At 42.7% G+C, this 22,936-nt stretch overlaps 1 protein-coding gene across 8 annotated transcripts in view; it reads right to left on the bottom strand.

Annotated features, from left to right (window-relative positions):
* Window positions 1-22,936, bottom strand: part of LOC140197572 (teneurin-3-like) — a 2,811,066-nt gene that overhangs the window by 945,845 nt on the left and 1,842,285 nt on the right. The window contains exon 1 of one of the 8 annotated variants that reach the window (XM_072257697.1): window positions 3,324-3,420. The exons of the other annotated variants lie outside the window; for them this stretch is intronic. The gene's annotated coding sequence lies outside the window, so the exon portion shown is untranslated. Of the gene's footprint in view, window positions 1-3,323; window positions 3,421-22,936 lie in introns of those variants that run through there. 8 annotated transcript variants of the gene reach the window in all.

The raw sequence follows: 22,936 nt of genomic DNA, 5'->3' as shown, positions 1-22,936 counted from the left end.
TTAGGCTCATAAGCCACTTGAGAGCCCATAAATAGATCAACGGAACAAAGACCATCATGTTTGACGTCGAGGGATAGTCATGACAGAATGTCTAACCCAATGGTCATTCAATCTTCTTCCATAAGCAGAAATGGACAAGGACACCCAGGGCCAACAAGTGAAAAAAAAACTTACATCTCTGATGCTCTCAATTGAACAAAATAATTTGAACACACTTCATTTTTTTTGGCATGGTTGTATTTCTTATGAACAGTCTTTGATTATTCCTTTCATTTCCCTTTAGTTCTTTAAATTCTGCACAAGGGGTATGCAAATATTCAACAATTGAGGTAGTTGAAAGTTGCCTCTAGAGAATGTGTAAATGCTACCTCAGAATATTAAATAATCTATACCAACATGTCCGAGCCACAAATAGGCACAGGTTAATAAGTGGCAAACAATATCAACACCAGAAAAGTGCCTGGCCATGCCCAACTCCAATCAGAGAATATCTAACCTTATACTCTGGGTATTCAACAACTTTTCCATTGTGATGATCCTGCTGTTAATATCCCAGGGGTATCATTGTCTTGAAACTAAATGGACCAGTAACCACAAGTCCACTGGTTCTATTTATTAATCAGAGAATGGATATAATATACAACCTGAAATTCTTGTTCTTCGCAGACATCCATGAAAACAGAACCCCAAAAGAATGAACAACAGAAAAATGATAGAACCCCAAAACTGCCTCGCCCCCTCCCACACACAAGCAGCAGCAAAGCATCAACCACCCCCCACCCATTTCAGCAAAAAGCATCCGTGTCCACCACCCACCAAGCAACAGCAAGGCCCCCAGAGAGAGACAACGATCTGCAGTCAACAAAAACAGTCTGACATACCACAGGCTCTCTCCCTCACTAACAAGGGACAAAGAGGTGTAACCCACTTCATAGTAAACAGGGAGAATAACAGTCCCTGTTGCGGTGTTACAGTCTGCCTTGTCGCTCTCTAGTCTGAGTTCTAGTCCGAGAATCGGCAGCAATCTCTCCTCACTATCGAGAGAAAGAGAGAAAGGGAGTGAGCACTCAAAGTACAGAGGCCTCCATCGGCAACATCTGCTGCTGCAAAACTCTGATGCTCCTTCACCCATGGCACTGGCCTGGAATCAGTCATCCACAAGGCTATGCTGAACCGCAACCCGGTGCAAGTTAGACCGTATATTCTGTGGCAAAGGAATGACCTCCGGACACGCCATGTTAAAGATAGTGCGACACGATTACAGCTTGGTGCTTCCCGGAGTTCGGAGCTCAGATCTGGCACCATTCTGTAATGAGTTTCTGTACATCCTCCCCGTGGGGGTTTGCTCCAGGTCCTCTGATTTCCTCCCAGAGTCCAAAGACGTACCGGGTAGGTTAATTGGTCATTGTAAATTGTTCTGTGATTAGGTTAGGGTTAATTGGGTTTATCAGAGGTTGCTGGGGCAGTGTGGCTCGAAAGGCCAGAAGGACCTTCTACGCACTGTATTGCTAAATAAAAATAAAACTTACGAAGTATGTCAGGACCATGGAACGCATCTACACTGAGTGTTGTCACAGGAAAACAGCACCCAGGTCACACTCTCTTCTCATTGCTGCCAGCAGGAGGAAGTTAGAGGAGCCTCAGGACTCACACCACCAGGTTCAGGAATAGTCATTAACCCTCGACCATCAGGCTCCTAAATCAGAGAGGATAACTTCACTCAGCTGCACTTGCCCCATTACTGAACTGTTCCCACAACCTATTGGTTCACTTTCAAGGACTCTTCATTTTATATTCTTGATATTTATTGCTCATTTATTTTATTATTATTATTATTTTCTTTATTTATGTACTTGCACAGTTTGTTGTCTCTTGCACATTGATTGCCTGCCCTGTTGATATAGTCTTTCATTCAACCTATTATGGTTATTGGACTTATTGAGTATGCCTACAAGAAAATGAATGGTGACAAATATGTACTTTGATAATGAAGTTACCTTGAACTTTGGAGCAAAATGACATAATCTCCATGTACCTAGATGAAAGCAGCTCCATCCAATTTCAAGAAACACAACCTCATCACAAGGTAGCATACCTGATCAGTCTACCACCTTAAACCTTCATTCCGTCCAACACTATCACAACATGGCTAGAGTGAAAATGAATCATAGTTACTTGCTGAATCTATTCTGATAGTGTCTCCCAAATCTGCAATCTCTTTCACCAAGAAAGATGAAAGCAACGATTGAGAAACACTACCTTCCGAAAGCTCTCCTGCTAGTCAGACACCATCCTGCCAAAGAAATATATTCCTTTGTTTACATTGGATCCAAATTCTTGAACCCGCACTCCAATAGCATTCACTGGAAACAGCTCAGAGAGGCGACTTACCACCATTTGAAAGTTCAAAATACATATATATCACCAAATACAACCCTGAGATTCATTTTCTTGTGGGCATACTCAATATATCAATAGCATGGTAACTATAACAGGATCAATGAAAGACCTCCCAACTAGTGTGTTCAACCAGAGTGCAGAGACGACAGACTGCGATTGCAAATATAAATACATAGCGATAAATAATGAGAACATGAGATGGAGTCCTTGAAAGTGAATCCACTGGTTGTGGGACATTTCAATTATAGGCAAGTGAAGTTGAGCGAAGTTATCCCCTTTGGCTCAAGAGCCTGATGGTTCAGGGAATTTGAAGTGCAAATAGGGATGGGCAATAAATGCTGCCCTTTCCAGTAGTGCTCACGTCCAGAAAAATGAAAAGTAAAAGTAAACAATTCCCTTGTGTTCCTGCTCATCCTTCTGAAGCAAGTGCTCTGTCTGCTGCAAATATGTGAGTCTCTGCAGTCACAGTCAACATCGAGGGATTGTGAGGAACTTGTCTTATGATTGGGAAGGAGACAGATTGCAAGTGCTTTTGAATACATGAAGCCCTGTTTGTTTCTCAATGACATATGTTAAAACAGGAAACATATTTAGAACAAAATAACTAATTGTCACAGCTGGTGACTGGCACTTTTACAGACTCACTCATAGTGTAAACTCATGGCGAGATATATTTTCTATTTTTGCCCCCTTTCCTGAGATTCATTTATTTACCAGATGTATATTGAAACATACAGTGAAATCTGTTGTTTGCAGTAACAACCAACACAGCCTAAGAATGCACTGGAGGCAGTCCACAGTGTTGCCATGCATTCCGACACCAACGTAGCATGCCCACTATGTTAGCAGAAGAACACATGCAACAACAACAAAACAACTACAGAAAGACAAACCTTGTGCCTCCCTCCTACTTCCCCACTTACAGACAGTCCTCCAGCCACAGTATAGGCCATATCCAGGCCTCCAAATCCCAGACATTAAGCCTTCTAGTTCCCCCGTGGACTCGCAAACCCGGGCCATCAGACCTCGATCTTCGGTATCGTATCCAGGACTCGCCAATGACGACGAATGAGGACTCTGGAAACAGTCTCGAGCCAGCACAGTTTGCTTTGTGTGCTGACTGCTCTGAAATAGTTCACCCAAGGGCTCATACGTCATGGGTAGCTCGGTCAAGGGAGCAAACAATTATCGGAGCCTTGAACCATTCCTCAGACAACTCCAATCATTTGTTCTCTAATCGAGTCGCCGTACAGTGTTCAGAACCCACAAGCCTTGCAACTTTGTTTTAACCCAGCCAGCTCCTGAGTGCAGTAGCTTCGGGCCAGACAGCATGTTTCTGACTAAAGGTAAGGCAATGCCAATACAGAAAGTTCTATCTAAATTCTACAACGGTCACTGGATGGGATACTGATGAGCATTATTTATTACCAATAAATATTATTTCTCTAAAAGTTATGACTAATAAATATTATTACTGAAAGTTATTGCTAATAAATATTATTAATACTAATAAACATTATAAATATTATTACTAATAAGCATTATTACTCTAATGGAAGCCTGTGGTCCTCTGAAACAGATTGATATTTCAAATGACCAGGTCAATCCCTTGTCCATCAGAATCCCAGCAGTATTTCAGAAATTCATTATTATTACTTTCCCATCTGCTTTGAAAAATGTGATTGCGAACTATAAGGAAAACTATTTCTTATTAAGTTCTTCCCACCCTTACAAACCAATCGCCCATCAGAGACATTCATGTTGATCCAGAGGATGGAACCAATTCTCAGACTTTATTCAATGCTGTTCTATAACTAGCTGTGGACAGAAAATAGGAAATTGTTTACTGTTTAATTTTGTCATTTAGCTTCACTTTTTGGTGAGGAAGCATGACGTTAACTCAAGCATCAGACTCTTTATGAGGTGGAGATAAAAAGGAGGAAAAGGACTCTTTATGAATGAATCGAGCTCCAACATTACTAATATGTAATTATCTCAGCAATTATTTCCCCAAAATACATACTCCTCCAGTGAAGACCCTTGAAGAAGTTACATTTTACAAGATTCATATAAGATTTGTTTATACTGTGGATTTCATATTGTAAAAGAATCTCTCAAGTCATTTCTCAGGAATGTTGTCAAACAAAATTTGTCAGAGACACACGGGGAGGAACCAGAGCAAAAGCTTAGAAGTTCAAAGTAATGCAACACACATCAAAGTTGCTGGTGAACGCAGCAGGCCAGGCAGCATCTCTAGGAAGAGGTACAGTCGACGTTTCAGGCCGAGACGCTTCGTCAGGACTAACTGAAGGAAGAGTTAGTAAGAGATTTGAAAGTGGGAGGGGGAGGGGGAGATCCAAAATGATAGGAGAAGACAGGAGGGGAAGGGGGAGATCCAAAATGATAGGAGAAGACAGGAGGGGGAGGGGGAGATCCAAAATTATAGGAGAAGACAGGAGGGGGAGGGATGGAGCCAAGAGCTGGACAGGTGATTGGCAAAGGGGATATGAGAGGATCATGGGACAGGAGGTCCAGGGAGAAAGACAAGGGAGGGGGGGACCCAGAGGATGGGCAAGGGGTATAGTCAGAGGGACAGAGGGAGAAAAAGGAGAGTGAGAGAAAGAATGTGTGTATAAAAATAAATAACGGATGGGGTATGAGGGGCAGGTGGGACATTAGCGGAAGTTAGAGAAGTCAATGTTCATGCCATCAGGTTGGAGGCTACCCAGACGGAATATAAGGTGTTGTTCCTTCAACCTGAGTGTGGCTTCATTTTTACAGTAGAGGAGGCCGTGGATAGACATGTCAGAATGGGAATGGGATGTGGAATTAAAATGTGTGGCCACTGGGAGATCCTGCTTTCTCTGGCGGACAGAGCGTAGGTGTTCAGCAAAGCGGTCTCTCAGTCTGCGTCGGGTCTCGCCAATATATAGAAGGCCACATTGGGAGCACCAGACGCAGTATATCACCCCAGCCAACTCTCAGGTGAAGTGTCACCTCACCTGGAAGGACTGTCTGGGGCCCTGAATGGTGGTAGGGTAGGAAGTGTAAGGGCATGTGTAGCACTTGTTCCGCTTACGCAGATAAGTGCCAGGAGGGAGATCAGTGGGGAGGGATAGGGAGGACGAATGGACAAGGGAGTCGTGTAGGGAGCGATCCCTGTGGAAAGCGGGGGGTGGGGAGGGAAAGATGTGCTTAGTGGTTGGATCCCGTTGGAGGTGGCGGAAGTTACAGAGAATAATATGTTGGACCCGGAGGCTGGTGGGGTGGTAGGTGAGGACCAGGGGAACCCTATTCCTAGCGGGGTGGCGAGAGGATGGAGTGACAGCAGATGTGCGTGAAATGGGGGAGATGCGTTTGAGAGCAGAGTTGATGGTGGTGGAAGGGAAGCCGCTTTCTTTAAAAAAGGAGGACATCTCCCTCGTCCTGGAATGAAAAGCCTCATCCTGAGAGTAGATGCGGCCGAGACGGAGGAATTGCGAGAAGGGGATGGCATTTTCACAAGAGACAGGGTAAGAAGAGGAATAGTCCCGATAGCTGTGAGAGTAAAAAAGTAATAATTTCTGAGGAGCACTTTACAGGGGAAAAGAGAGGTAAAGCGACAATCTGCTGGAAGAATTCAGTGAGTCGAGCAGCACCTGTGAGAGGAAGGGATTGTTGATGTTTTGGGTCAAGGACTGAGTGGGGGTGGGGGGTGGAGGTGTCTAGGGAAGGAATTCCAAAGGCAAGGCAGCTGAAAGTACTAATATCCTAGAGGGTTGTTGGGCAAGAAGAGAAGGCAGAGATAACAAGAGATAAGACTATGGATGGCTGTGTATTGTGAGAATATTAACATTAATGCCTTACTAAATTGAGAGCCAACAGGGTTAAACAAGTGCAGAGTGATGAGGTAACAGGATTTGATACAATTCAGGGCAATGGAAGTATAGATTACCTCTGTATTACAAAGGTGAGGCGGTCATCCGTGTGTGGGTGGTAGCAATCCATTCATGAGGTAACGAAGATGAGCTCAGACACTTATAAAGAACAAGATGAGGGAGGAAGTAAAGATAAAGAATCAGACTAAAAATAACTTCCTTTTCAGTCTCCTTGACAACATATAATCCATGAGCCAAAGCAAATATTTTTTTCTACTTTGCGTTTTAAGTTTACTTTCCTTCTGAACATTCTCATCTCAACTCTACAGGATTCCAAACGTCTCCCAAAGCACCCTCCAGAACACTGTCCACTTTTCCCATATATCCTGGCATCTGGTGAAATAATCAGCTGGACTACAGAGATAGTCCACACGCAAAGTGCGTGTACACTCAGGCACGTAAGCACACACACGCACACAAGGGAAGAGGAACTGCGGATGATGTGGGTGAATTCAGGGTTAGTGAGGGGCAATTGGAGCTGGTTGCTCCATTTTACCATCTGGCCTGAGATTGTCTAAAGTCGCTTTCATACTGTCGTCACTTTAGCTTGAATATGGAGAGAAAGGCATCTGTGAACAAAATCCCAGTGTTTAAATAGTGAAAGAAATTGCATTAGTGGTTAGCACAATGGCGTTAGAATGCCAGGAATCACCAAACGAGATTCAATTCTCTCTGCTGTCTGTAAGGTACCTGTACATTCTCCCAGTGACTGTGTGAGTTTCCTCCAGGTGGTCCGGTTTCCTCCCAGATTCTAAAGATGTGAGGTTATAGTTAGTGAGTTGTGGGCATGCTGTATTGTCATTGGAAGCATGACAGCACTCACAAGCTGCTCCCAAGACAATTCTTGGACTGTGTTGGTCATTGATGCAAAAAAAACATTTCACTATATATATCTTGATGTGACAGATAACTCTAAACTTTAAGAAGTTCATAGTACACTTCAGCAACTGGGATAACTCACAGCATGTTAGTATACATTTAAGGTTTATGCGGGAATTACACCAAAAATTTGCACATAACAGGCTCCTGCAGTTATTGATGTAATAAAGATCACTAATTTATTTTGGTGAGATAACATGATAGGCAAATATTCACCTGGATGACAACAGATTTCTTAGGCAAGAGTCCAGCTGAGTCATTAATCTGAAAGTTGGAACAACCAAGAGCAGGGAATTCCCTCAATATTGCACTTGAACATCAGGCTAAGTGTACCCAAGACAAAAGAGTAGGGCTTGAACCCATGAACACAACTGTCTGAGTCCGAGAGGCAACTGGCTGTATGTTGCTCTCACTCTATGACCTGCTTACTCAGGGCCTGAGAGCTGTTTTCTAAGACATGGCGGTCAATCTGCAGAAACTGAACCCCTTATCAATGTACCGAACAAAGCTGCCAGTTCCGACCACATACTATAATTACCACAGGATTATAGAAACATCGCACAGAATGTCTCCCTTTTGGTCCAATATAAATTCTATCTGTGTTGCTCCATTAACTTTTGTGGTTGCGGCACCTGAGACCAGCCACACCTGAATTCTGTTGTTCACGCACATCGGTAAGACTCTACATGGCCAATGCATCACTTGGCAATCCTTCAATTAGCCCCATGTGACCACTTTGTGACAACCTGACCTTAAAACTGATCACTTAATCCTTCCCATCTGTGCTGTAACCTCACTTCTCTTTCACATGTCATGTTGTCTGATTTTAGTGAACACGCTCCGTTTCTCTTCTCAGCTGCTTTGTCTCTTTCCCAGTTTCCATTTATTTCATACTCACTTCCATTTTTAACCTTACATTCATAGAAGTAAACCAAACAAATCTGCCCAGAGAGAAAAATTAGTGTGCCTTATTCCTATAGGCTAGATGACATGAACAGCTGCCTTACTCTCTTTCCCAGGTATAATAAGACCATTGGAACAAAATTAGGTAATTTGGCCCATCAAGTCTGTTCTACCATTCCATCGTAGCTGATTTATTATCCCTCTCAACCCTGTTCTCCTGCTTTCTCCCCATAAACTTTGATGCCCTTACTAATCAAGAACGTATCACCTCCACTTTAAATATTCCCAATGGCTTGGCCTCCACAGCTGTCTGTGGCAATGAGTTACACAGTTTCACCATCCTCTGGCTAATGGAATAAGCAAGGTGAGTTTTATTGGATGCTATGAAAACAGGATGCACGCATTTTTTTTTTTCCCCCAGGATGTTATCTGGATTGAAACGTTCCAGTTTTATGGTGCAAGTGGACAGGTTGGAGTTGTTTCCCGGAGGAGGCTAAGGGGTGAACTGAGAGAAGTATATAAAAATTATGAAGGGATAGAAAGAGTAAATGGATTTTAAAAATCCCCTCCTCTGGTCAAACACAAAAAGGCATAGTTGTTAGGAGTTTTACAGGGGACTTGAAAGGTTTTTTTTCCACACCCAGTAGTTAGAGACAGCAAGATGCCATTGTTCATAAAAGATGCCATCAGATGATTTACCATCTCCAAATCATCCAGGCCAGTCGAGTATCTGTTTTTCTCAAATCAGCCATGATGAAATAGCAGAGCAGCTCAATGAGCCAAATGGCCAAATTCTGCTCCCATCTCTTATGGTTTTATAGTCTTATGGAAGTAAGTTCTTCAGTGCACCGTTCATATTGCCTACAAACTCGCATGTGCACACATTCAACTTCAATCCCTCAACATTCCCATTGACTCCCTATGGATTCTACTACTCTCCCAGTAGCCAGCTGGAGATCAGGATGGAAGATGGCTTTTCCTGGCACCTTACACATTGAGTCCTTGGTGGGTGAAGAGGACTTGGTGGGTTTTAGGGAATGGGATCCGGATAGGTGTAAATTCAAATCCATGGTTGGCCGAACCTGACTGCTGTTATTCTGAACCTGAACTGAGTGGCTCACTTCTCCAGAGACAACCTGACCTATTTGACAGATTATCTGCAGAACACCTTGCTCAGATATCAACACTGAGGCAGACTTGATGCCCATCTTGCACTATTCCCATCTTATTCCCCACACATTCCCCTGGATCTTACCATTCTAGCCTACACCAAATACGAAATGGCCATTTTGCTCCTTTTGTTAATTACAGGTGTCCCCCACTTTTCGAACGTTCGCTTTACAAAACCTCACTGTTACGAAAGACCTACATTAGTTCCCTGTTTTCGCTAACAGAAGGTGTTTTCACTGTACGAAAAAAGGCAGTGCACGCCCCGAGCAGCCGCTCCTCCCTCAGATTCGGAATGGCATTCTAGCCGGCATTGCTTAAACACATGCCTGTGAGCAGCCATTAGCAAGACGAGTTCTAAGGTATCGGAAAAGCCTGAAAGAGCTCGTAAGGGTGTAAAACTAGACATAATTAAGCGTTTTGATCGTGGTGAACGAAGTAAGGACAAAGTGAGTTTAGCTTGTAGAAATTGACGAAGATGATGTTGAAGAGGTTTTGCTATCCCATGACCAAGAACTGATAGACGAAGAGCTGATGCAGTTGGAAGAGGAAAGGATAACAATTGAAACCGAATGCAGTAGCGAACAGACCGAAAGTGAAGTCATCCAGGAACTGAACGTGAGGCAACTGCGTGAGATTTTCGCTGCAATGATAAAGTACGACTTTAATTTTGAAAGTGCACGTTGGTTTAGGACATCTTTGCAAGATGGTTTGAGTGCTTACAAAGAACTGTATGATAGAAAAATGCGCGAGGCTAGCAATCAAGCAAGCCTTCTGCATCAGCCACGGCAGATGACGAACCTCAACCTTCGACATCGAGGCGGGCAGAGATAGAAGAAGCTGACCTGCCTGCCCTGATCGACGATGAGATGACACCCCAGTGTCCCATCACCCCAACCCCTGGGCCGCGGAGAATGCAGCAGGAGCTGGGACGCACCCAGCACATCTTTAAGAAAAAAGCCGAAATAAACAAGCTAGTTAATTAGGTGCCGCCCGGCACGTAATTAATTAGCTTGTTTATTTCAGCCTTTTTCTTAAAGATGTGCTGGGTGCATCCCGGCCACCGCCGGACCCCTGCATTCTTCGCAGATCGGTATTGGGTTGCTGCCCAGAGGGTGGGGGCCACTGCACCACCCTTACCTCCGACAACTCAGCCTAACACACCATCATCAGTGTGCTGGATGTCCTCCCGATTCCAGTAAGTGATACTACACTGTACATACATTATTTCTACTTTATATAGGCTGTGTATTTTTAGGTGTTATTTGGTATGATTTGGCAGCTTCATAGCTTAAAGGTTACTGGAGAGAGTGTTACTGCCAAGAGCACTTCCACGAGATTTTTGCTACCGAGAACAGTGCAGAAAATTATTGTAGAGAAGTATTTCTACTTTATATAGGCTGCGTATTTATCATATCATTCCGGCTTTTACTATATGTTACTGTTATTTTAGGTTTTATGTGTTATTTGGCATGATTTGGTAGGTTATTTTTGGGTCTGCGAGTGCGCACAGATTTTTGCCATATAAATAAATGGTAATTGCTTCTTCGCTTTACGACCTTCCAGCTTACGAACCATTTCATAGGAACGCTCTACCTTTGGATAGTGGGATAAACCTGTACTTCTGGCTTTTCATTGTGCCTGAGCAGATCGGAGTGAAGCACTTCCCTTCTCCTTTACCACTTGAGTTCTTAAAACAATCCTCCAGCTCTGAGTCATTATTCAACTAATTAAGTTAGTAAGAATTTATTTCTGGATCACCCTAACTTCAAAAAAACAACTCCAACATGTAGACTGACTTGGTTGTATCCATAGAGGATTTAGGGTATAAGAAAACAATGAACAGCAATTTTCAAATGATTTAAAAAGCACAACGTCACAACATAACTGCTTCTGATACATGTCAATCAAATCGACTCAGATATCATAAAATCATTTGCAGTGTTGACAACTTTGTATCAAAGACTTACAAGTAAAATGGGCACAAATGTCTTTTTTCTGACATGAAAAATATTAATTCTACTCATATCTCATAACACTGCTCATCTTAATCTTCATTCTATCTCCTGTAGTCCATGTTGCCAGAAACAGAAAGTTTTTCACTCATCATGTCCTCATACATTGGACGTGTTTGTGATCATCTTCTCTCACATCAAAAGACCCCTCAAAATCCATATTGTTGATTGTTAAAAGTTTGCTCATCTGTATCTTACTCAAAGGATGTCAAGGGCATAGGGGTGATTTTAACCAGTCCACTTAGTGGCTCATTTGCTTGACTTTGACCGGTCTTGTTTTCCAGCCCGTGGCATGAACCCTCAGGCAATTTGTAAAAAGAGGCAACTAACCTCATTCCCCACTTCTCACTGAACCACACTGTCTAACTGAAACCTATCACTTACACATTTTGAATTTGAGGTTTTGAAGAGTTTTAAAGATCTTTTTTTTTAACCAGCAACATTGCATGAACATAAGCCATGGTACTTTTCCTGATCCTAAAACCAGCCTACCCCCTTTCCAACTGTGGATTTTTCATTACAAAGCCCAGCTTCGTCTGGAATTGAAAACATGCAAAATGGTTCTCTTCATACTCACAATGAGAAAGGGAAACTTTCTTGAACAGGAGTTGAAACAATCCAAAAATTGGTGAGCTTCCATTTATACTGATGTAGAAGGTGATGTGGCCTGAATACTGTAAATGCTTGGAGCATATGGAGTAAATGCTTGACTTTGTATATATTTTCTCATGGCTCCGTCTAAGTAGACAATGGATGGGCCCGTTCCGGGCGCAGACCTGTGCGATAAATATGGAGATCCTGGTCTGCCCAGAAATCAAGATCCCTCTCTCAGCCTCACGGATGTGATCCAAAGGAATGCGAAGCAGTACATTTGGCATCTGCTTGGCTGCAGAAGCTGCAGGGAGGTGACGTGATACGTCATCCAACTGCCTTAGGGGCTCCACTCCAGATTTGTGTAGTGTTTACTCCTTAGCCTTCTCTTCTCCCGAAGATACCCAGAAGGCAGTGGGATCCATAACCCTGGATAGGTGCCCATACCAGGTACTGTCAGTCGGAGCCAGCTGAGGCCAGGACTCGTGTAAGGCAGGGTCATCACGCCCTGTAGTAGTGATATATGGAGCCACTACCCACTACCCAATGTATATACCTTAGACATAGGTTTAGACATACCTTTTTTTTTTGTATGTGTGCCGTAGTTGTATCTATAACTGCTGTCAGTTGTGTGATCTAACACAACTAAAGGTATTAGGTCAAAAATCAAAAATGTTCCTCTATTCTTTGCTGATCATCTCATGACTTGTCCTATACATCTATACATGTTGCACTGCACGACTTGTCACTGAATATCAATATGGAGACAGAAGTGACCACAAATGCCTGACCTGGATGACGAAGCTAATGACATTGCGGCCAAGTGTAGAGACAATGCCAATTTGGATAGAGGAACAGGTAATGCCACAGAGGCAGGGGCTCTACAGAAGGACTTGGACAGGTTAGGAGGGTGAGCAAAGAAGTGGCAGACAGAGTAAAGCATTGGAAAATGGGGAGTTATGCACTTTGATAAAAGAATAAAAATATAGGCTATTTTCTAAATGGGGAGAAAATTCAGAAATCAGAGTTGCAAAAGGAATTGGGGTTCCTTCAAGGTTAACTTGCAGGTTGGGTTGTATAGAAGGTAACTGCAATGTTAGCATTCATTTTGAGAGGACTAGAACATAAAAGAAAGGATGTACTTGCTTAGGCTTTAAAGGATGTCGCTTAAACTGCATTTGGAAAATTTTGTGCTACTTTGGGCCCAACATCTAGGGAAGGAGGTGCTGGCCTTGGAGTTCACAAGAATGGAAGGCTTATCATGTGAGGAGCATTTGGTGTGCCTGTGCCTGTACTCGATAAGAGTTCAGGAAGATGAAGGAAGATCACATTGAAAGCAAAGACAGACTGTGAGTTACCTCTTCTACCAATGCCACCACAGACAGGTGCCACAGGTAGCTTGGTGAGGTCAAAGTCAAGTACATTAATCCCTCGTGATGGTTTATTAACCTCCAACCACATTCTGGTAGCTATGTCCTCAGGATCAGCCAGCTCAGTCTGTGGTGGTTCTACCTGCACTGAATATTGAAGTCCCTCACCCAGTATATGCTCTGTGTCTTTGCCACTTTCAGTGCATTTTCCAGGGGCTCAGCATGGAGAGCCTGGCCAATAGATTGAGCAGAATGAGAATCAAATATTTGTCACACTAGAACTAGACATGTTTGTGAGTTCACTACAGTGTTTTCCCTGTCACACACCAAATAAGTTTCAATACAGAAGCCTTTATCCCTTCACATCCAAGATAGAACATCCACTAGTACAGTATGTATACTAACACATTTTTTAACCTGATCAACTTAAAAAAGTGCTTTTTCATTGTTAGTTCTGCAAGTGGCTTGTTCGAGAATTTATCTTTGAATTAGGAGTTTTTCTTGAGGCAACAACCTATGAGTAGTACAAGATATCCCAGCACAATTTACCGCTCCTTTTAGATTCATCGCACATAGTCATTGACTGCAATGAAATTATTCAGCTTTAAGGTTGGCTTAATCTGTTCAGTGACAAGACTGAAATAAATATTTATTTGTCTATAAAAAGCTCATTCCTGTCATAAGATTTATCCTTCTTTAAACAGAATACAATCCAGTCTTAATAAATCTCTCTCAGTTGTTTGTTATGAGACCAATGGGCCAACCTCCTAATTTTCTCATTAGTTCCTAGACTGTGCTGTGGGACATTACAAAAGGAAGCACCTTGTTGTAGCATGCCAAACACTTGGCTCTCAAAGCCTACAATATAATAAGGGTGGCAAGAATGTTAGTATTTTAATTATGATGCTATATATCCATGGTGATTACACAAGTCAGTGTATTATTTAAATTGCTAACTAAATAATAGAGAAACAAACCATTAATTAAAACATTTAACTGTAACAGTTTGGATGAATTTGGCTGAGCAATTCCTTTAAAGGAATTCTGTTCTATTCCTGCTGGAAAGCAAAGCTGAACTTCAGCCCAGAATCAAATGAGAACCTGCTCACACTGATGACAATGGGGAATGATGGAGGATTTCCAGTGGCCTGACACGAACTCATGGCATGAACCTTTGCCAACAATCAAAAGCATGTCTTCGTCTGATGTTGTGCCATTAATACAAGGAGCTAGATACTCTCACAGGTAGCAAATGGCGTACAACAAACTGGACAATTTCTGCACGCACAGCAGCAACTGGGTCTCAACTTTTTGTTTTACAGAGCAAAGGTTGGAGGAAGAAAATAATCAAACTCCTTTCCTACGCAGAGAAGCCCACAACAAGAAAATCAAATACAAGGGAAAGCAAGGGTATAAAGTTCAAATGTCAGAGGTCCCTGCACCTCTTCTTCCCCTGGGCCTCAGTACAAATGTGAAGATTTTTTTATTTCTGAAATATCTGAGTCATTTGAGATCCACAGAGTAAAAAAAAACATTGCACAACATCAATCAAGGGAACCCTTGTGATGAATTGCAGCAATGTACTGTGGGTTTTACACAGCAGTTTTAATGGCCAACATCAGTCTGTGGCTATATATAAAGAGAAATGGGCTCCTCTCCAAAATTAATACTTCATCTTAATTTACAACAATTATTCTACATAAACAGAGCACTGTTTCATATGTACTCAAATTTTTCTCCTGAATGGAGACAATATTTGAAAAGCATCTTAAATTGAAGAAAATGAAGAATGAGTTACATTTATATCTACCTTTCATATCCCTTCCACATTTTCCCAAAGCACTCCATAGTGAATGAAGCATGTTTGAAAACTTGTCGTGGTTGCAATGTCAGAAAGACAGCTGCTATTTTATGTACAATAAGGTGCAATGTTGTAATTTTGTACTGTTGAATCAGGGGTAGATGTTGGTCAGCATGTTGGGGAAACTCCCTTGCTATTCTTTGAAATAATGCCATGAGGACTATTATAACCAACTGAGAAAATATGTGAACCTTGGTTTGATGATTGGTAAGAAAGTAGTCCCCGAAGTGGCTAATTAAGTAATGAGTTGGAAGATGCATTTCGTCCATTTAAAAATCACTGCCCCTCTGGTTCACATAAACCTCCCTCAAACATATTACTCATATTTAACTTGATAACGAACTATGCCAAAATTTAACACACAGGAAAGCATTCCAGACAGACACTGCCTGAACAATTTCAGATGCAGATAAGGCCAAGCTTTTGTGGAATGTTTCTGGTGGTGGGGTGAGTAATTGTACCTCAAGCAGGCACTGAACATCCAAAGTGGCCAGGACAATCAAGCTCTATAAACACAATATATGGATATCTCAGTGTGCTTGACGATTTGTTGCTTACTGATCTAGAAATGAGTTGACGCCATTATAATACAAGGACCCGAGCTTCCAAAAACGTGCACCCCCACACATATCCAACACCACCTACAATATGGAGGCATGCTGTGACCAGGAGAGGAGTCCAAAACCAGGTAGACCATAGAAAAGCTATGGACCACGATGTTGTGGTGACCTACGGAACACCTTCGTAAGGCCAGTGATGGTGTGGGGATGGAAGTGGACCCTCTCACTGTGGTGTCTGAAAAGAGGATGCTGTCTAAGTTGCATGCCATCTTGGTCAATGTCTCCCATCCACTACATAATGTACTGGGTGGGCACAGGAGTACATTCAGCCAGAGACTCATTCCTCCGGGAAGCAGCACAAAGCGTCATAGGAAGTCATTCCTGCCTGTGGCCATCATACTTTACAACTCCTCCCTTGGAGGGTCAGACACACTGAGCTGATAGGCTGGTCCTGGACTTATTTCATAATTTACTGGCGTAATTTACATATTACTATTTAACTATTTATGGTTCTATTACTATTTATTATTTATGGTGCAACTGTAATGAAAACCAATTTCCCCCGGGATCAATAAAGTATGACTATGACTATGACTATCATGATCAATCAAGTACCTCCTTCTTACACAGCCCGTAACCTTCCATTTTTTTCTACATCCATGTCCTTATGTAAGATTCCCTTATACATCCATATTGTATCAGCCTTTACCACCATCCCTAGCAGTGCAGTCCAGGCACCTACCACTCTCTGTGTATAAAACCTACCTCCCCTACAGTTTTCTCTGTTCACCTCAAACCAACGTCCTCAGCTTGTGCTGTCCTCAATGACATATCCAATAATGAACTCAGAAGAAACATAAACATGAGAAAATCTGCCGATGCTGGAAATCTAAAGCAACACACACAAACCGTGGGAGGAACTCAGCAGGTCGGGCAGCATCCATGAAAATAAATAGACAATGTTTTAGACTGAGACCCTTCTTCAGGACTGGAAAGGAAGGGGGAAGATGCAAGAATAAAAAGGTGGGGGGAGAGGAAGCTGGGTAGCTGGAAGGTGATAGATGAAGCCAGGTGAGGAGGAAAGATAAGGGCTGGAGAGGAGGGAATTTGATAGGAGTGGAGAATGGACCATACCAGAAAGGGAAGGGGGAGGGGACCCAAAGGGAGGTGATAGGCAGATGAGAAGATGAAAAAGATCAGAATGGGAAATAGAGGAGGGAGGTAATTTTTACTGGAAGGAGAAGTTGATATTCATGCCATCAGGTTGGAGGCTGCTCAGACAGAAAATAAGATATTGATCCTCCACACTGATGGTGGCCTCATCTTGGCACACGAGGAGGCCATGGACTGACATGTTGGAATGGGAACGGGAATGGCCAATGGAGAGATGGAACATGTTCACGAAAAGAATTGTCAGAATGCAAATTGTACCTCAGCACAGAGGCAGGTGATCATCACAGATAGATGTGAGGGGGAGCTAAATATCTGCATATGCTTCCAGCTTTTTTCCCCTCCCCTGATGTGAAGGAAAAAACTCTGTTCCCTGTTAAAAATGTGAGTGAGGAATTGGAACAGAATCCCTAGCAGTCTGATCTGGATGACGAGAAATCCAAGTTCTGTTCCAATCAACATTGAATCTTCTCACCTCTTTTAGGGTAGTGAGAATTTGTCTTAATTTTAATGCAGCAAAAAATCCATATGAATCCACATTCTTGACCTTCAGCACTTTCTTCCCATGTGAAAACATTTAGTAGTTGAGCCAAGAAAATAAATTATCACAGATTTCTAATTTGGACGACAATAATGAATTAGATGTCGGGGTGCGCAAACAGCTAAGAGGACACTACTACATATGGTATGGAAAATGCAATGAAAACAGTGACAAGCTAAAGTCAATAATCCTTTTCTTCAGTCAAATGGCTGGTTTAGAACTACAATTCCAGATCTTGTCCGTGGTTAGTTCATTAGCCTAATGCACCAAATAACAGTGTAGTTATCTTCGTAAAGTTAATTTGTGTTAAGGCTCAGTTTTGTTCGATGGCAAAAGGTAACTGTTGTTCCTTATCCTCTCTTCTCTCTGGCAACCCAACAGTTCAGAGTGGCTACAGTGTGAATCATCTACAAAAAGCAACACACATCAAAGTTGCTGGTGAATGCAGCAGGCCAGGCAGCATCTCTAGGAAGAGGTACAGTCGATGTTTCGGGACCCTTTGTCAGGAAGAGCTGAAGGAAGAGCTAGTAAGAGATTTGAAAGTGGGAGGGGGAGGGGGAGATCCAAAATGATAGGAGAAGACAGAAGGAGGGGGGATGGCGCCGAGAGCTGGACAGTTGATTGGCAAAAGGGATATGAGAGGATCATAGGACGGGAGGCCTAGGGAGAAAGAAAGGGGGAGGGGGAAGCCCAGAGGATGGGCAAGGTGTATAGTGAGAGGGACAGAGGGAGAAAAAGGAGAGAGAGAAAAAAAAGAATATATGTAATAAATAAATAACGGATGGAGTACGAGGGAGAGGTGGGGCATTAACAGAAGTTAGAGAAGTCAATGCTCATGCCATCTGGTTGAAGGCTACCCAGATGAAATATAAGGCGTTGTTCCTCCAACCTGAGTGTGGCTTCATCTTGACAGTAGAGGAGGCCGTGGGTAGGTATATCAGAATGGGAATGGGACGTGGAATTAAAATGTTGGGGCTCACCAATGTTGAGGAGCCACATCAGGAGAACCAGACACAGTAGACGACCGCAACAGATTTGCGGGTGAAGTGTTACCTCACCTAGAAGGACTGCTCGGGGCCCTGAATGGAGGCAAGGGAGGAGGAGAATGGCCAGGTGTAGTACTTCCTATGCATTTAAGGATAAGGGCCAGGAGGGAGATTAGTGGGGAGAGACAAACGGACAAGAGAATCATGGAGGAAATGATCTCTACAAAAAGCAGAGAACGCGGGCTGGGGGAGATAAAGATATCTATGGTAGCAGGGTCCCGTTTAAAATGGCAGAAGTGCTGGTGAATGATGTGATGTATTCAGAGGATCATGGGATGATAGGTGAGGACAAGCGGAACTCTGTCCCTTTTAAGGTAGTGGGAAGATGGGGTGAGCACAGATGTCTGCAAAATGTAGGAGATGCAGGTGACAATGTCATCAATGGTGGAGAAAGGGAAACCCTGTTCTTTGAAGAAGGAGGATATCTCATATGTCCTGGAAAGGAAACCCTCATCCTGGGAACAGATGCAGTGGAGACAAAGGAACTGAAAAAAGGGAATGGCATTTTCACAGGAGATAGGGTGAGGAGAGGTGTAGTCAAGACAGCTGTGTGAATCGGTAGGTTTATAAAAGATATTGGTAGACAATTTGTCCTCAGAGATTGAGACCGAGAGACTGAGAAAAGGGAGAGTGGAGTCAGAAATGGACCGAGTGAATTAACAACCATGGCTGTCATTGCAGTAACACAGTGATTAAGTTATTGGAATAGTATCCTAATCTGAAGATAAATTTGAATCCCATCACAGCATCTGGGAACACAGATTCAAATAGATTTCTAAATTAGTTTATTATTGTCACATGTACCAAACAACAGTGAAAAGCTTTGTATTAAATAATGTTCAACACAAAACTAACATGTTGCCATATAAATCCAATTGTTGCACAAATGCCTCAGGGAAAGAAATCTGCCAATTTACTTTGTCAAAGATTCACAGAACAATTCAACACAAATAACAGGCTCTCCAGCCCAATGAGTCTAGTGCACATTCAGTCATTCCCAATTTCTTGCATTCAGCTCATATCCATCCATGCCCTACCCCTCCATGTATCTAAGTGCTTCTTAAGTAATGGATTGTACCTGCCTCAACCACTTCCTCTAGAAGCTCATTCCATATACTCACCACCTTCTGTGTTAAAAAGTTGCCCCTCAAATCCCTTTTAAATCTTTCCCCTCTGACCCTGCCCATTAGTTTTGGACTCCCCTCCCCTAGGGAAAAGACTCTTGCCATCTATCTTATCTATGCCTCTCATAATTTTAAACATTTCTATAAGGTCACCGGCCATACTCCTGAATTACAAGAAATAAAGATCTACCCTGGCCAACCTCATCCTAAAACTATGGCTGTCTAGTTATGGCAGCATGCCTGTAAATATTGTCCGAATTTTTTCCAGTTTAACCCTGTCTTTTCTATAATAGGCTGACCAAAACTGCACAGAGCACTCTAAGTGCGACTTCATCAACTACTTATAAAGCTCCTATACTCAGCCTCCCAACTGAGGGAAGCCTGTACGCTATACACATTTCAGAACCCTGTCGATCTGTGACGCTGCTTTCAATAAACTATGCACTTGTACTCCTAGGTTTCTCTGTTCCACTTCATTCCCAGGTGCCCTGCCAGTCATAAAAATCCTACACTGGTTTGACTTTCCAAGATGCATCATCTCACACTTATCTGTAGAGAAGTCCAGTTACTACTCTTTGGCCCACTTCCTTCAGTGATCAAAGTTCCCTCTACAATAAACTTCTTCACTTTCAACAACAGTGTCTAATTTCATGTCATCTGCAAATATTTGCTGAACAAACTTACTGGTTATGTCAGATGTCAATGACTACTCACACCATTGTCTGAACTACACATGACTGTGAGCCATTAACAATGCAGTTGACCCTTAACTGCCTTCTGAATTGGCTAAATATTGGGTGGAATAAATATTGGGACATCCCATGAATAAATTAATAAACAGAGAAGAATGTAATGATTAATTTTGACATAGCTTTGCAATTTTCCATGCAGTTTGAATTGGCAAAAGAACTGGTCCATGAAATTTATTGTCAGGCATTAAAGAGATTTAGTGAGACACTTAAGGTCCTCCATGAATATACAACACCAAACAGTCTACACTCTCAGGTTGGCGGAGCAACGCCTTTTATTCCATCTGGGTAGCCTCAACATGGTCTCTTGAAAACTGGTAATCGCCCCCCCCCCCACACCATACTCCATTCCCATTTCCCTCTCTAACCTTATCTGCTTACCTGTCCGTCACCTCTCTCTGGTGCTCCTCCCCCTTCCCTTTCTTCCATGGCCTTCTGTCCTCTCCTATCAGATTCCCCCTTCTCTAGCCCTTTATCTCTTTCACCAATCAACTTCCCAGCTCTTTACTTCACTCCCTCACCCCCCTCCATTTCACCTATCACCTACCATGTTTTGTAGAACTTGTATGTTTTCCTCCCCTGCCCCCCCCATCTTCTTACTCTGACTTATCTTTTTTTTTTATTTCTGATATACGATCTTGGCCCAAAACACTGACTGCTTACACTTCTCCATGGATGCTGCCTGGCCTGCCAGGTTCCTCCAACATTTTGTGTGTACCTCCAATAGTAAATGGGAATAATTAATTTTGCTGAACAACTGGTATCACCAATAGGTACATAGTGAATAAATTTTGAGGCTAACTTCCTTCATCGCCAGTGCTACTATTCGGAAAGGTTTGCCCGAGGGTTTCCAAATGGCTGATTCTATCCACTTAATAAATGCACTTGCAGGCAAATAACAGGACACCACAGGATACAAAGCAGGAGGAAAACCTTCAAAATAGTCCCCGCTATCTCTATGCAGCAGAACGGAAGAAGAGGGTAAGATTATTTTTGGGAACAGTAGGTGGTCCCTGCAAAAAGCCTCAAGACATTTCTGAGCGAGGTGATAAAGGCATTTTTTCTTCCCACTTCAAAGAAAAGGCATACACACCTATTTTGAAGCGCCACCGTCAACAGCTTAATCTGCCCACTATGCAGTGAGCGGTCACAGCAAGAATTGGGATGAATATGAGACAGTAATCATTTTCAAAGTAGTACCTAGCATGTAGCTGAAGAAAACAGCTTAAACAACCAGACAAAAGACACAGAGACTTTTAAAGATATTTTGCTAATTAAGATGCATGAAACTTTTCCTACTGCTATCATTGCTTTTCAAACATTTACAGCATTGGTGCCGTGCATGCTACCAGTCTCACATGAAATTAATGAGTATCCTAATTGCATTTAAATGGATCTGTATGATTCAGCTGTTAATAAAGACATAACAAGAACATAACCATTAACCCCTTAGAACGCACTGATGGTGTTATGAACTCTGTATAAAATTTCCAATTCGGCAATCGCGCAATTAAGTATGTTTCGGAAATCTTCAGTCATCTGAGGCTTGCTCAAATAATGGCCATGTATGTATGAATAAATGTCAGTCAGGTTGCTAAATTGCCTTTTTATACTCATTTACCCCTCCAACCTGCGATGTGGAACAGCAAACATTTGTGTTTTTTTCTCTCTCCTGAGCTTTGCAGTTGGTTCAAGAAATGCAAATACAAATTGACCATGGCCAATTACTACCAGCGATGAGTCCAAGCTGTACAAATGTCAGCACTTGCCTGCGTAGTCTTTCTGCTGAAGCAGTGTCATTTTGGTGAACTGTGGCATTTAATGATCATTTTATTGCTACCACAAGAAGTTGACCCCTAGAGGACTGCAACAGCCTTTGGACACCACGTCCAAAACATACTACGTTGTTTAAAAGGTTCCAGGCTCTTAAGCCTGTGCATGGGAAATTTTGTTAATGCTCAAGTGCCATTAGTGAGCTAGTTTTATCAGCGTCGATAGGCTCACAGATAAAAGCCTTAAGCCTAGAAAACATAAAAACAAGCATGGAAAGGGTTTGCTGCGTAGTGGACTAGGCCATGGAAACAAATTGATGAAGACATTGAGTAGGGCTGATGGTATCACAAGACACCAAGAGTTCTGGAGGAACTCTGCAAGGCAGGCAGCATCGATGGAGGGAAATGGACAGTCGTCACTTTGGCTTGAGAGCCTACATCTGGACTGCTGACTGAAAGAAAGAGGGAAGATGGCCAATATGAAAAGCTGGAGGGAAGGGGTGCCAGGATAGAGTTAGCTGGATCCAGGTGATGGGGGTGATTGGCAGATGAGGGGAAGGGGGAAAGTAGTAGTGATGTCAGAAGCTGGGAGGTGATGGGTAGAAGTGACGAAGGGATGAAGATGATGGAGAGGAAGGTGGAGCACGGAATAAGAGGAAGGAGGCAGGGTAGGGAACCAGTGAGAGGAGTGTGTGGATGTTGCAGTTGTCTGTGTGTTTGGACTGGCAGGAATCAGACTTCATCAAGTCAGTTAACTTACCAACAAGGAGTCTCATTCATCAGCCAATCAATCAACTAATCCCAGTGGATCTTTGGTACTAGAAAACTTTACAGGGTTAACCATTGGCATTTGTGAAGCAATTCAAAGTTC

The sequence above is a fragment of the Mobula birostris genome, chromosome 5 (genome assembly GCF_030028105.1).
Source record: "Mobula birostris isolate sMobBir1 chromosome 5, sMobBir1.hap1, whole genome shotgun sequence".
Taxonomy (NCBI): Eukaryota; Metazoa; Chordata; class Chondrichthyes; order Myliobatiformes; family Myliobatidae; genus Mobula; species Mobula birostris.
Note: the sequence above shows the minus strand (reverse complement) of the source record. Positions and strands in the feature narration are given on the sequence as shown.